At 52.2% G+C, this 12,330-nt stretch overlaps 1 long non-coding RNA gene across 1 annotated transcript in view; it reads left to right on the top strand.

The window, feature by feature from the left end:
* Positions 1-6,595: 6,595 nt before the first annotated feature.
* LOC138103789 (uncharacterized) overlaps positions 6,596-12,330 on the top strand; it is a 104,294-nt gene continuing 98,559 nt past the window's right edge. The window contains exon 1 of the long non-coding RNA XR_011147855.1: positions 6,596-6,896. This is a non-coding gene — a long non-coding RNA (uncharacterized lncRNA). The remainder of the gene's footprint in view (positions 6,897-12,330) is intronic.

The raw sequence follows: 12,330 nt of genomic DNA, 5'->3' as shown, positions 1-12,330 counted from the left end.
GCCCGGGGCACTCGGCAGCAAATCCCTGATGTTGAGCGGAAAAAGGAAAGTTCTGGGTTAGTGGGAGGAGGTTTCTGGAATGGAGTTGGGACAGGTGCTGATCCACGCAAGGAATCACGGGGTGGTTTGGCTTGGAAGAGCCACCAAGATCATTTATGCTCTGTTTGTTGTCCGATTCCGCAGCAAAGAACATCCAGAACTGGCACCTCACCCTCACGGACAGCAGGAATGTCTTGCATAGCTCTTGTTTTGGAATGGGAAGGGCCGTTGGGAGCTCTGGCAGGAGCAGGTAAGAACAGAAATGGGATCATTCCGGCTGCTGCTGGAGGTGGTTTTCTGCTTTCAGGCTGTTCTTCTGACTGATCCTTTCACAGCACTGTTCTAGGGCACATTTGAGGGTCATTCCAGGAATTTCAAACCAGATGAAAACTGGTGGGGAAAAAATGTGAACCTGATCCATTTCTGGTAATTCCAAGCTTCTCCCACAACACCGTTCCAGGGGAAAGCTGATGAAAGGGTGAAGATGCAGAGGAACAAGTGCTGTAAACCCCCCTGGCACTCTGACAGAGCAGACCTTGCCGTACTCCCAGCAGATCTCTTGGAGAAAGTGTGGGATGGCAAGGTTTTCCAGGAAAGCAAAAGGAGGGCAGAGATGAGGGAATAGGCTTCCAGTTATTCCTTTAGCTGAAAGCCTGGGGGAATTGAGAGGGGCCACAAGAACTGTTTGTGTAGGAAAATGGGAGTTTGGGGGCTGAATCGGAGTTTCTCTCTGGGGCATTTTTGAGGGAAAAGCTGAGGTGCTGTTTAAGGGAGGGAATGCACATTTTTGGGGTGGAAAAGGTTTAATCAATATTGTAGAGGAAGTAAAATGTTGGGGGTAAAAGTGGATGCAATCTGGAGGGGACAGAATGAATATTTTGAAGGCAAAATGGGGAACTCGGTAGTGGACAGAGGGGGAACATTTTGGAGGCAACACTTGACAAACTCTCTGGGGTGGAGAACGAAGACATTGAGGGAAAAATGAGGTGGTGAGCAGTGAGCACGTAGGGAAGGTTGTGGGGGTAAATCTTGAGAAAAGCCCCGTGGAATCAGGACGGAGGAATTCAGCGGTGGAAAAGCAGGGGAATTTTGCGGGGGTAAAACTTTAAAAGATCTAAGAGTTGAGAGTGAGTGTTTTTAGGTGAAAAGGATGTCTTGTTGAAGTTGGGCATCTGGATTGTGGCATTTATGGATCAGAGGGTGTGTTTCCAGAAAGTAGAAGATAAAGAAGACTCCCAAAGCCTCGGTAGCTGTGTTAAGAAATCCCTGCCAGGGAAGAAAGGTACCTAAACCTCCTAGAAGTAGGGACTAATTAGCATGGGAAGGGAAAAACCCAGCCCAGTGGGAGAGAGCAGGCCGGGTAAGGGAAGAGAAGGATGCCCTTAAGAAGAAGCAGGGAAGGGGAATTTCTCGGTTTGCTCAAATGTATCAAAAAGTTTGGAATCTGGGTCTGTGTGGAGGCCGGGATTTTCTCGGCCACATCCAGAGCCCAGCACTAGGAATAAAGTAATTCCAGGCTTTACAACGCCAAAAATGCAGTACCAGAGAGTTCTGTTGTCCCGAGGACTTGGGGGATATTTGGCAAAAATTTCTGGGGGCCCAGGCTGGACCGAGCTTTTCACACTCCCCGGATTCACGGGATCGGGGATTCCAGCGTGCCCTGCACGGGTGTTTCAGGGAAGTCCCAAATCCGTGTGAGCACGAAGCAGAATCCCCTGGGAGCTGAAGGCAACGGGATATTTCTTGGGAATTTTGAAGGATTAGGTGAGTCCTCAGTGTTAGGTTGGAATGAACGCAAATTGTCCGGGAGTTGCTGGTTTAGGGATGGCCAGGTCTGGATTTGGATTTGTGGGCACCGAGCGTTCCTTGTGTCAGCTTTAGGTCTGGGTTGGTGGGAATTGTCGGAGAAAAGAGAAGGGAATTGCAATGCAGAGCTCCATTCCTGGAGAAAGGATCAGGATGGGAGAGGAAAGGCTGTGGAGCTGCTGGGAGCTCCTGGAGACCAAAAGGATCTGAGGTCCGGAGGCAAAAGCTGTGGAACAAAGCCTGAAAAGGGTGCGGGGTGGGGCGGGAGGGGGAGGAGGGCACCACGGGGGGTGGGGGGAAAGAGGGAAAGGATCCCTGCTCCGGGAATCCAGCAGGGGCCAGGAGAGGATCATTTTCCATCCACTGCTCTCAGTGGAATCCTAATAAGGAAGGTCGAAGGAAAGTGATTCATTTGTTTGTTCTTAGGTTTGGAATGAAAGGTGCTCTTCCAGAGGGGAATATTCACCTGTTAAAATTCTGTTGGATCCAGGAAAAGAGGGAGGCAGCAGCTGGGGAATGAACGGGTGGATTTTTGGCGGATACAGGCAAAGGCATGGGCAGGGGCACTTAGGTAAAATACACTTCATGGGCAGCACCAGGAAAAGCCTCAACTGCCCTTTTTTTCCAAGCTCTGACATTCCAGAGGAGTAAGCAGCGGTCAGCACATCGCTCTCTAGAATTCCTTGGATGGCCAGTGCTTTGTTGGGAAGAGGTGACATTTGGAAAGGAACAAATCCGGGGATATAATTCCTGATAGTGAGGCCCTGGTTTTGATATCCTTCCAGCACCCGAACGCAACAGAGGGAATCCTGGAGGAGGAGGTGGAAAACGCTGTCGCTCCGTTGGTGGAATTCCTGGGAAATGGAAAGCAGCAGAAGCAGCAAGAACAGAGTTGGAAGCAGGCTCCAGCCGGGTAAGGCAGACACCAAATCCTTTGGAATTAGAACTGGGCAGGGGTGGGAAGAATTAATTCTTCAATTTGTAGCCCATGGATTCCTGAGCAGGATCCTGGCAGGGAAGACTGCAGGGATCGGCCTGGGGACTGTTCCCGGCTGGGGGCAGCGAGGCTTGGAATTGGCTGGAGGGAAGAAAGGGGGATCCTTTGAGCAGAAGGATCAGCTGTGAAATGTGGAGATGGCATCAGACAATTCCTCGGGAGGGTTCAGTTCCTGGGCCAAATGGATCTCCTGCCTGTGAAGGAGCTCAGAGATCTGGGAAGAGCCCAACCAGCGCAGGGAAAGGACTGGCAGATAAAACTGCTGGGGAACGGTGGGGAAAAGCATCCGAACAGGGGGCCTCATTTTGTACAGGAATGGTACAAAAAATTTTCCGAAAGAGCAGGAATCCCATGGGATTTACATATTCCTTGGAGACCACATTCCAGTGGGAAGTCTGAGAGACGGTAACAAAACCTAAAAACGCAATTGAGCCCAATCTGCCCAAAGCCTCCAATGGCCACATTCCCTGGGATTGCTGAGGAATTCAGCCGAGCTCCAAGCAGAAGGTGAGCCCCTATGGAATCCTTTCTGGGAGACCCTATCCAGCTGGGACTCTTCCTGGAGAAGGCCATGGGATATGGGTTATCCCAGGTCCAGAGAATATGTAATTTCCTGGGGAAAAACACTTGGATCACTGCATCACTTATTGTTTTAGGCTCACCAGTCACCCGGGCTATCCAAGTCCGTCCTCCCCAGCGGGGAGAGCGGGAGCATGTCCGGACATGGAGAATTTCTGGGAGAGCCCGGGAGAAGGAAGAAGGCTCCAGCTTCACAGATCTGTGTCATAACCCATCCTGTCGGCCGCTCCTGTTTAAACCTGGTGGATTGGGCCTCTTGGATTCAACCTGAGCAGCGCTAATTGCTGGGAATGAAGCAGCCTTTGGTACTTCTTTTCCACGAAACCTCTCCATCCTGCCCTTCAATCCTGTTGCAAACAGCGGAAAAACCTAAAACTCCGTTTTTCCCCCCCTCTCCCCTTCACTTTGTCTCCTCTTTTCTTGCAGGCTTTGGGCTATCCAGGCTTGGATGTGGATTAGGCAGAGCACCCTGTAAGCTCAGCTCCAGGTGGGATTGCAGCGGTGTTGGAAGCACCAGGGATTCTCCCAAGGTTTGGTGTGAGGAGCTGCATCTTGGGAGGGGCTGGGATTTTGTGCACTTTTGGGGTTTTTTTTCCTGTTTGCCTTTTGGGCCGGCTCCGAGAAAAAGCTGAAAACCGAAGAAGCTGAGGGGGGTTCCCAAATTCCTTTCCAGCCCTTCAGAGGAGGCACAAAGCCACGTGCAGCTGAGGAAAGGGATGTGAGGAGAATGGCAATAATGGAGCCTCGGGACTCTGCACTTCATTCTTTTCACGTGTTTGGAGGTGCAGGAAATGCCAAACCCCACAGGAATTCTGTGTCTGTAACATTGGGTGCAACCTCTTGAAACCCAAGTGCTGAGAGTGGGGTTTTCCCAAGGGTAAATCCCGATGTGACATGGCAAAGCTTCAGTGAGGATTTCCAGGCTTGACTGCACAGCTTTTGGGAAAGCTCAGGAGCCAAACAATATCAGATTTCTATGGGATTTGGATCAAACGTGGCGTTTAAATGTGGGACAGCTCAGCTCCCCGGGTGAGAAAGTGCTTGGAGTAGCCAAGCTGAGCCATTTTTGAGAATTCCAAGGATTGTGTCCTTACGCTCCTTAATACAGCGTTTAAATAATTGATACAGAATGGAGACAGTATCAGGGGGATTTGTTAGCCTGGCAGGGATGTTTTTTCACCTGGCAGTGTGTTGGAATAGTCAAGACTCCTTATGTCAGAATTAATTGGTCTTCCTTCTTTTCCTTTCTTTCCTTTCTAGATTGTGGCTGAGTGGGAAGAATGTTTGGGGTAAAGAAACGAAATGCCCGAGGGAAGCTTCGTGTTCCCGTGGGGCTGCTTTAGGTACGTGCAGGTTCTGAGCTGCACCGCGACTTGAGGCTCCCACAGAAGCCTTCCGAAGCTGGAAGGGCTGGGAAAGAGAATTCCAGGAGAGGTGTGGGAAGCGCTTTCTGCCAGGTCTGGGCAGCGTTTAGCCAGCTTTAGTTAAGTTCCTTTTGCACAGGTTTTGTGTTGCTTTGATGGTGAAGTCACCAAACCCTGAAGTTTGCTAAATTACCCCTGAAAAGCTTTAATGAACCAATGCTGAGGGAACTGGGGATTGGATATCTGGGATCTTATGGCCCTTTGAGGCCATGTTGGGTTTACCCCCTGATTTTGGTGCCAAGGGAAACTCCCAAGTTAAGAATAATCCAAATATGAAGCACTTCTCACAAAACTCAGCTTTGCAAACCTTTATTTGGGCTAAAAAATAAGAGATGGGAATGCCCTTGGCAGAAAAGCAGCTGTGAGGCCCAGCAGGCTTCAAATGCCTGTCAGCAGGAGCTCCAGGAGAAATGGCTGCTGGCTCCGGGCATCCTGGGCTTCCCAGGCAGATTTTGTACTGGATTGCAAGGCAGTTTTCCTGCCTCTGGGGGGTGGCACCTGCATCCCACTGGAAAGGGAAAAATGTGGAGAGAGCGCCAAGCGGGAAGGCGGTTGCTGATGTGTGTCCTTGGATTGCAGTTCCTCCCGGTGGGTCTGTGCTGCTGGAAGTACAAAGGAGATCAGTCCTGGAGTACATGTGGGTTCGCCGGTGGGGCTTGGGAGAGACGCTGGACGTGAAATTCCAGGGAAGTTCCCCTTGCTGGAGTGAGAAGCAGTGGAAGCAGTTTGCTGTCTGCTTCTTCATCCCCTTCACCTCGGTCCCCTGGGGCTCCAGGTAATCCCCTCTCACCTTTGCTTTTCCAAGGGTCTCTAAATGAGGGCTTGAGCTTTGGTGTTGCTCCCTTTTACAGGGAAGATCTGTTCCAGGAAAGGTCTCCTGGTCTGGACTGATGGCGTTGCAGGAAGAGCAGGAAACCCCACAGCTCCTGTGGCTCCCTCATCTGATTTTGCTGCAGGCCGCAAGGCTCATTCCCAAGTGTCATCCCCTGGCTCCGTGACTCGGTGAGGTTGTGTTCCCCCAAAGGCCAGGGGCCGCTTTGTGTTGCAGTTCACGAAAGTCCAGCTCGGTGGTGCTGGGTTTGGTTTTTGTGTGCCATGAAGGCACTAAAACTTCCCCTCCTTCACTGGCACAGCCCTGGAGTGGGAGCAGATTCCCCTTATCCCGGAGTTATCCCGCTCCTGCCCTGGATCCCTGTGGTGCCGTGTGTTCTCCAAGCTCACAGCACTGCTGGCTCTAAACAAGAAAAACAATCCCTGTTCCTTCTCTTCTCCGTCCTTGATGTTCCCAGACCCTGCATCTCCCTGGCTATTCCCTGTGTGAGTCTTCATCTGCATCCCACCTTATCCTGATCAAATAAGGGCCTGAGATGTGTTTAGCAGCAAATGCATTCTTGTAAAGAAAGCCAAGTGCAAAGAGCATCCAGATGCAGGGAAGTCTTTAGAAAAGCACTCCGGACGTGCAAATGAGGGATGTGTCTTCCTGCATCTCCCGTTGTTTTTCTCTGTCAGGTTTTGGAGGGGTTTCTCTCCGTGATTTCCTGCGATCCAGGTGCGTCCCTTCCTTTGTCCAAATCCAGTGCCAGAGGATTGAACAGCTGACGAGGGGGGTCTGGGATGAAGACGGTTCTGCTAAAATGAGGGAAACAATGCTGGAAGATAAATGAGCATCTTTTTAATGCTTGGAATAAAAGCGCTGGAGAAGGGCACTTTTTATTTGATATGGTGTCATTCTCCTTTTTTTTCCATGGATAATACTCTGCGGTGAGCAATCAGAGCAGAAATATGAAATGCAGGAGTCTTGCATTCCACAGTGGGATTAACTTTGCTTTTCTGCTCTCTTTCAGGACAGGAGCAACCACTGAACTCGTCCTATCTTTGGCACCAAGAGCTTTGGATGTTGGAGCAGCCAAAGCCAGCTTGGGCCCCCCTTGTCCTGCCCGTGGTGTGGATGAGTGACAGGCTCCTCTTCTCCTCTGTGCTGGGATGAACTGCCTAGGGAATGCTATTTCTGACAGCCCGGTCCTAGCCATGGCTGCTGGAAAAAGGCACAGGTGAAGAGGCAACCTGCCGGAGTTCCTTGGGGATGATGGAGTTGTGGTGTTTGGCTGTGCCCGGAGGGGCAGGTTGGGCATTATTTGTGTGTCTGAGGACTGGTTTGGGTGTCGGGGAGCCCAGGGAGCTGAGCTCTCAGTGCATTCCCAGCTCTCCCAGGGGTGGGAGCTGGTGCAGGGCTGGGTGACAGCCTCTGGTTGGGCTCGGGGCAGGCACTGGCCCCGGCACAGACACGGGGTGGTTTGGGGACGCTTGGGGAGCAATGGGAGGAAAATGAGGGATGGTGCTGGGCAGAGCGATCAGCCTGTGCTCGTGTCAGTGCAGCTGTGCAGGGCACTGGGATCTGGGTAAAACTCCAGCTCTCCTGGTGTTCAGGGATGCAAGGTCTGAGGGACTGGATTTACCTGGGGCTTTCCAGGCCAGCAGGAACAAGAGGAAATGTGGTGCCAGAGCTGCGTCTGTGTGTGTCTGTCTGCCTGCGAGAAGAGTGCGTGTGTGGAATGCTTCTAACCTTGTGGGTGTGAGTTTTGCCTTTCAGGCTTTTCAGCTACTTTTTAAACTTAGAGTAAAACCACCCAGCTCTGCTGTCTGGGGTTTTTTTCCCTCCCAGCTGGGTTTTTTTATCTGGGCCCCGGCCGCTCTGTGAGGTGACGTTCATCACCAGGGGTTGGGTGCTGACCGTGCCGGGGCTGGGCATTTGTCAGGCGCGATGATTTTGGGGCTCCCGGGAACCGCCTTCCCATGGGGTGCTCTCGAGACGAGAGCGAGGGTGGGTTTGTGTGGAAGCTGAAGGAGGTGGGTGGTGGATGAGTGTTTTGTTCTCTGTCTGCTGCTGTTGTTTTGGGTTTCCTGGACCAATAAGATGTCATACATTTTCCAGAAATAGAACAATTGTTAGGTTGTACTGCGATGGGGTTGGCTTGTGTTGCTCTGGATTCGTGTTTGCCGCTGCACTTGCACGTATTGCTCTGGATGTCACTTGGACTTTGACCAGTGTGCAGATGGATTGGATTTGTACTTGTGCTTGTGTACATTGTTGTTTCCACTTGCTTTGCTGAAGTGTAACTAAAAAACCCTCATTCAATAAAGTTGAAGAAACCCTAATAAACCCCCCTCCCCCCTTTGGTTGCTCTCTTCCTTTGGTGTGCTTTAGTAATTTTTTTGCCATATTTCTTGCTTTGCTGCTCTGCTTTGCTTTACTTTTTAGTCTATTCCTCACTTGACTTTTTCCAACTCTTTCTCTTTTTCTCACTGTTTAACTCTTTCTGGATGTCTCTGTCACTCTAGTTCTCAGTTGCTCTTTTTCTCTTCAACACTACTTCTCTTAAACTCCATTTCTTTTTCTCTCAAACCCGATTCTTCTCTTTCTCTATTCCTTTTTCTCTCTATTTTTCTTTCTTTCTTTCTTTCTCTCTGACTTGCTTTCTGCCTTGCTTTCTTTCTGCCTTTCCCTTTCTCTGACTTTCTCTCTTTCTCTCTCTGACTTTCTCTCTTTCTCTGACTTTGACTTTCGAACTACCTTTCTCACCTTCCCTCCTTTGTTCATTTTTACCTTTCTACCTTAGTTTGTTTCTGTAGCAGCTTGGAAAAAAACAGAGACCATTCTTTCTTCAGGCACAATCTGCCCCAGGCTTTGTGTTGCTCTTTTGGGCAAGTTTGAAGAGAGTTTTGGGAATGGGCACAGGGCAAGACCAAACAGATCCATGCCCACACACTTGTCAGGGCAGACTTTCTGCCCCTTTTAGGCCACTGACTCAAACATGAAAGCTCCCAGCTTTCTGGGAGCTGAAGGAAAAGCATTCCCACCTGCTGCTTCTAGCTGGAGTCATGGCCTGGTCTGCATCTTTCCCAAGAGAGCAGAAGGCCCTTCTCGAAGTGAAGATCAATGGAACAAGTTGCTCTTCTCCACAGGGCTCTCCTTAAGGCTGGAATGGCTGCTGCCAGCCTCTGCACTTTCTGCCTCTCCAACTTTCTACCTTTGTTCATTTCTACCTTTTTGACTTTCTACCTTTGTTTGTTTCTAACTTGCTAGATTTGTCCCTTTCTGCCTCTGTTTGCTTCTAACTTTGAAACTTTCTGCCTTTGTTTTTCTCCCCATTTTTACCTTTCTGCCTTTGTTGGTTTCTAACACTCTACATTTCTAACTTTGTGCCTTTCTAAATGTATTTTTTGCTTTCTAACTTTTACCTTTCTAACCTTGTTTCTAACCTTCTTAGAGTGGAGGCTCCTCTGGCCTCAGGCCCAGAGGGAAGCCAAAGCCTTAGGTTTGAATTGAAACCTTTGGACAAGCTGGCATCCATGAAGCCACAGCAAAGTGCAATAGAACTACGGATTTTTAACTTTTAGTAGAAATAGATGCCAAGTGCCTTAGTCATGAAAAAGCTGTAGCAGAGATCTTCAGCACAGCTCTTGCTGCAGCAGTGTTACCTTTTCACAGAATTCTTTACTTTAGACAAAATCTAGATTGAGTGGCACTGTTGCCATTTTTTAGATGGAGTGTTCACATAAACACTAAGAGCTGATAGAAACTGTAGATGCAAATCTGTGTAACACAGATGTAACACTTGTGTGAGGCTTACGACTGTTAGAATTAGACCAGGGTGGGTTAAGAAAAAGAAAACTAGAATCGTGTGTGAATCTTACTGGTCAATTAACAAATATAATCCACACTTCTGTAAGCAAAAAATATAGGGTATGGAGCATATAGAAGCAGCTGGTTTTGCCTGCTGCTGCTGCTTGGCTTTATCATGTAACCCCATTCAAAGTCTGCCTTCAAGACAGCTGTGAGACTGTGAAATCAAGAACTTAGCAGAACAGCAGCCTCCTCTGCTCTTTCACCCTGGTCTGAGAAGGAAGGGTACCCTGTCAAAAGCTCAACACTCGCCTTTCTGACTTTGTCTCTAAATGTCTACCTAACTTTGTTTCTAATTTTTTTTTGTTTCTACCTTTGTTTTTAACTTTCAACCTTTCTACCTTTAGAAATTTGTTCGTTTCTTGTATTGTACCTCTTTGTTTGTTTCTAAATTTCTGCCATTGTAACTTTTTTTCTAACTTTTTACTGTTTAAATTTCATTTGTTTTTAACTTTTTACCATTCCTCCCAGGGAGGGATGTGTGCAGAATACCAAAACCTGCTAAGGTCTTCATTTTGACATCTATAGACAAAGGCGATGGATTTAGATGTAGATTCATTTTGAAATAAGCCAGCCCTCTCTCTCTACTCTGTTGCATATAGGAATATAAGAAGCTGGGACTAGAGATGAGCAAGTTTTGAGCATAACGAGGCGGCGTTTTTCTGTAGGAAGGGAAGAAGCGAGTGCCTGGCGCCAGGAGCCGAGAGGCTCGGGCTGCAGGAGCTGCAGAGCGCCCTGAGCCGGCTTTTGCCTCTGCTCTGTCCGTGCCCCGCAGCGCGGCCCGGCCCCGGGCTGAGCTGGGCGGCGCTGCTGCCGCCTGGTGGCGAGAGCGCGGCACTGCCGGCCCCGGCACGGCGCCCCGGCGCTGCTGCCGCCCGGGGCCGGGGGAGCCGAGAGGGCGGCGGCCTCGGTGGCTGCCGAGCGTGGCAAGGGCAAGGAGCGAGCGGGGCCGCGTCTGGCAGCGGAGGGGAGGGGCGAAGGACGGTTCGGAGCGCCAAGGGACACGGGCGTGCATGAGCGGGGCCAGAGCGCTGCAAAGGAGCGGGCGCCGTGCGGGGCGGTGACCGCGACGAATGACAGCGCGGGGGGCGGCCCGGCGGGGCCGGTTTTGCCGGGCAGCAGAGGCGCGGTCGCAGCGCGAGCCGGGGCGGGGAGCACCGGGCGAGCACGGTGGGAATAGAGCCGGCCGCGTGCCGCTCTCAAGGGGGCGGCTCGGAAAGGAAGGCGCAGTTCGGCGCTTTCGGGACGGCGTAAGTGGCGTTTTTATTCGAACCTGCCAGGACCTTGCAGAGGGTGGATGACACTTCCGCCACACTCAAGATGGCGGACGCAATAGGCCCCTAAGAGAGGTGTCCCTGCCGATGCCTGCCGCCGGTCGCGGGACCGTAGCCCGCCTCCGGCGCCGGTGACCCCACCACCCGTGTCCTCGCACCGGGGACCACCGCGGAAAATCGCGCGGAAAGCGCGGGGCCGGCGTCGGAGTCCGGGCTGGATTCAGGCAGCTGAATAGACAGAAGCCCTTGTGAGGGGCGGGGGCCTTGTGAGTACCACACTAAAGATGGCGGCTCGACCGGAAGTGGCTTCTGCCAGCACCCAAGATGGCGGCGAAACCGGAAACTAGATCATCGCCACACTAAAGATGGCGGTCGTTTACGCTGTTTTCTGACCTTCTCAAGATGGCGGCAGGGAAGGCCCCCTCTAGCTGCGTCTATTCGGCTGCCTGAACGCGACGCCGACACCGACGCCAGCCCAGCGCTTGCACGCAATTTTCTGAGGCGTTTCCCGCTATGCGGACACCGACTGTGGGGTCAGTGGCGCCTGGGGTAGGCGGGAGCATTCAGGCAGCCGAATAGACGGAGCGGGGTCCTCCACCGCCGCCATCTTGAGAAGGTCGCATCTCCACATTGGTGTGGTACCGGTAATTTCCGCCCTTCTTCGCCCGACGCGGCAATGGCGGGGAGTCCGGGGAGCAGCGCGGCCGGGCCGGGGGCACCGGGGCGGGTGCTGCGGGCTCGGAGGTGAGCGGGGAACGGGGACAGTCCCGAGCGGACGGTGGGGGCCGCGGGGGATCGGTATTCCGGCCCAGGGATGGGTGTCCCGGGACAGGGGTGGGGGTCCCGGCCCAGGGATGGGTTGCTGGACTATCTAATAAGATTATATAACGATCGTACAAGGAGAACTATGTAAAAAATCCTCCCTTGTTACCCTTCTCCCAGCCCCGCTGTGTTTTCAGGATCCTAGGGGCAGAGTTTGGGTCTGGACAAGGCTCTCGGGCACAGGGTGGGATTCTTGGGGTGCAGGACCAGGATTTGGACTCGATGCTCCCTGCGGGTCCCTTCCAGCCCAGGGAATGCTGCGATCCTGTGCCTCTGGGGGTGAAATAAAGGGGATCCGTGGGGTTTTTGCCCGCTGTGTTCACGGCCCCGCCGGCTCCGGGCGGGTTAAAGGCGCAGCTGCCCCGAGACAGCGGGACCGGCCGGGGCTGCTCGCTCCCGGTGCTGCCGCCTTGTGGGGAGAGCCCGGCACTGCAGCCCGGAACGGCGCTGGACACGGGATCGGCGTGGAACAGCAGCCCAGGAAATGCTGAGGCGTCCCAGGGAATGATGAGGTGTCCCATGGAAGGCTGAGGCGTCCCAGGGAATGCTGAGGCGTCCCCTGCCCGGGGCAATCGGCAGCAAATCCCTGATGTTGAGCGGAAAAAGGAAAGTTCTGGGTTAGTGGGAGGAGGTTTCTGGAATGGAGTTGGGACAGGTGCTGATCCACGCAAGGAATCACGGGGTGGTTTGGCTTGGAAGAGCCAC

Source organism: Aphelocoma coerulescens, assembly GCF_041296385.1.
Source record: "Aphelocoma coerulescens isolate FSJ_1873_10779 chromosome Z unlocalized genomic scaffold, UR_Acoe_1.0 ChrZ, whole genome shotgun sequence".
Classification (NCBI taxonomy): domain Eukaryota; kingdom Metazoa; phylum Chordata; class Aves; order Passeriformes; family Corvidae; genus Aphelocoma; species Aphelocoma coerulescens.
Note: the sequence above shows the minus strand (reverse complement) of the source record. Positions and strands in the feature narration are given on the sequence as shown.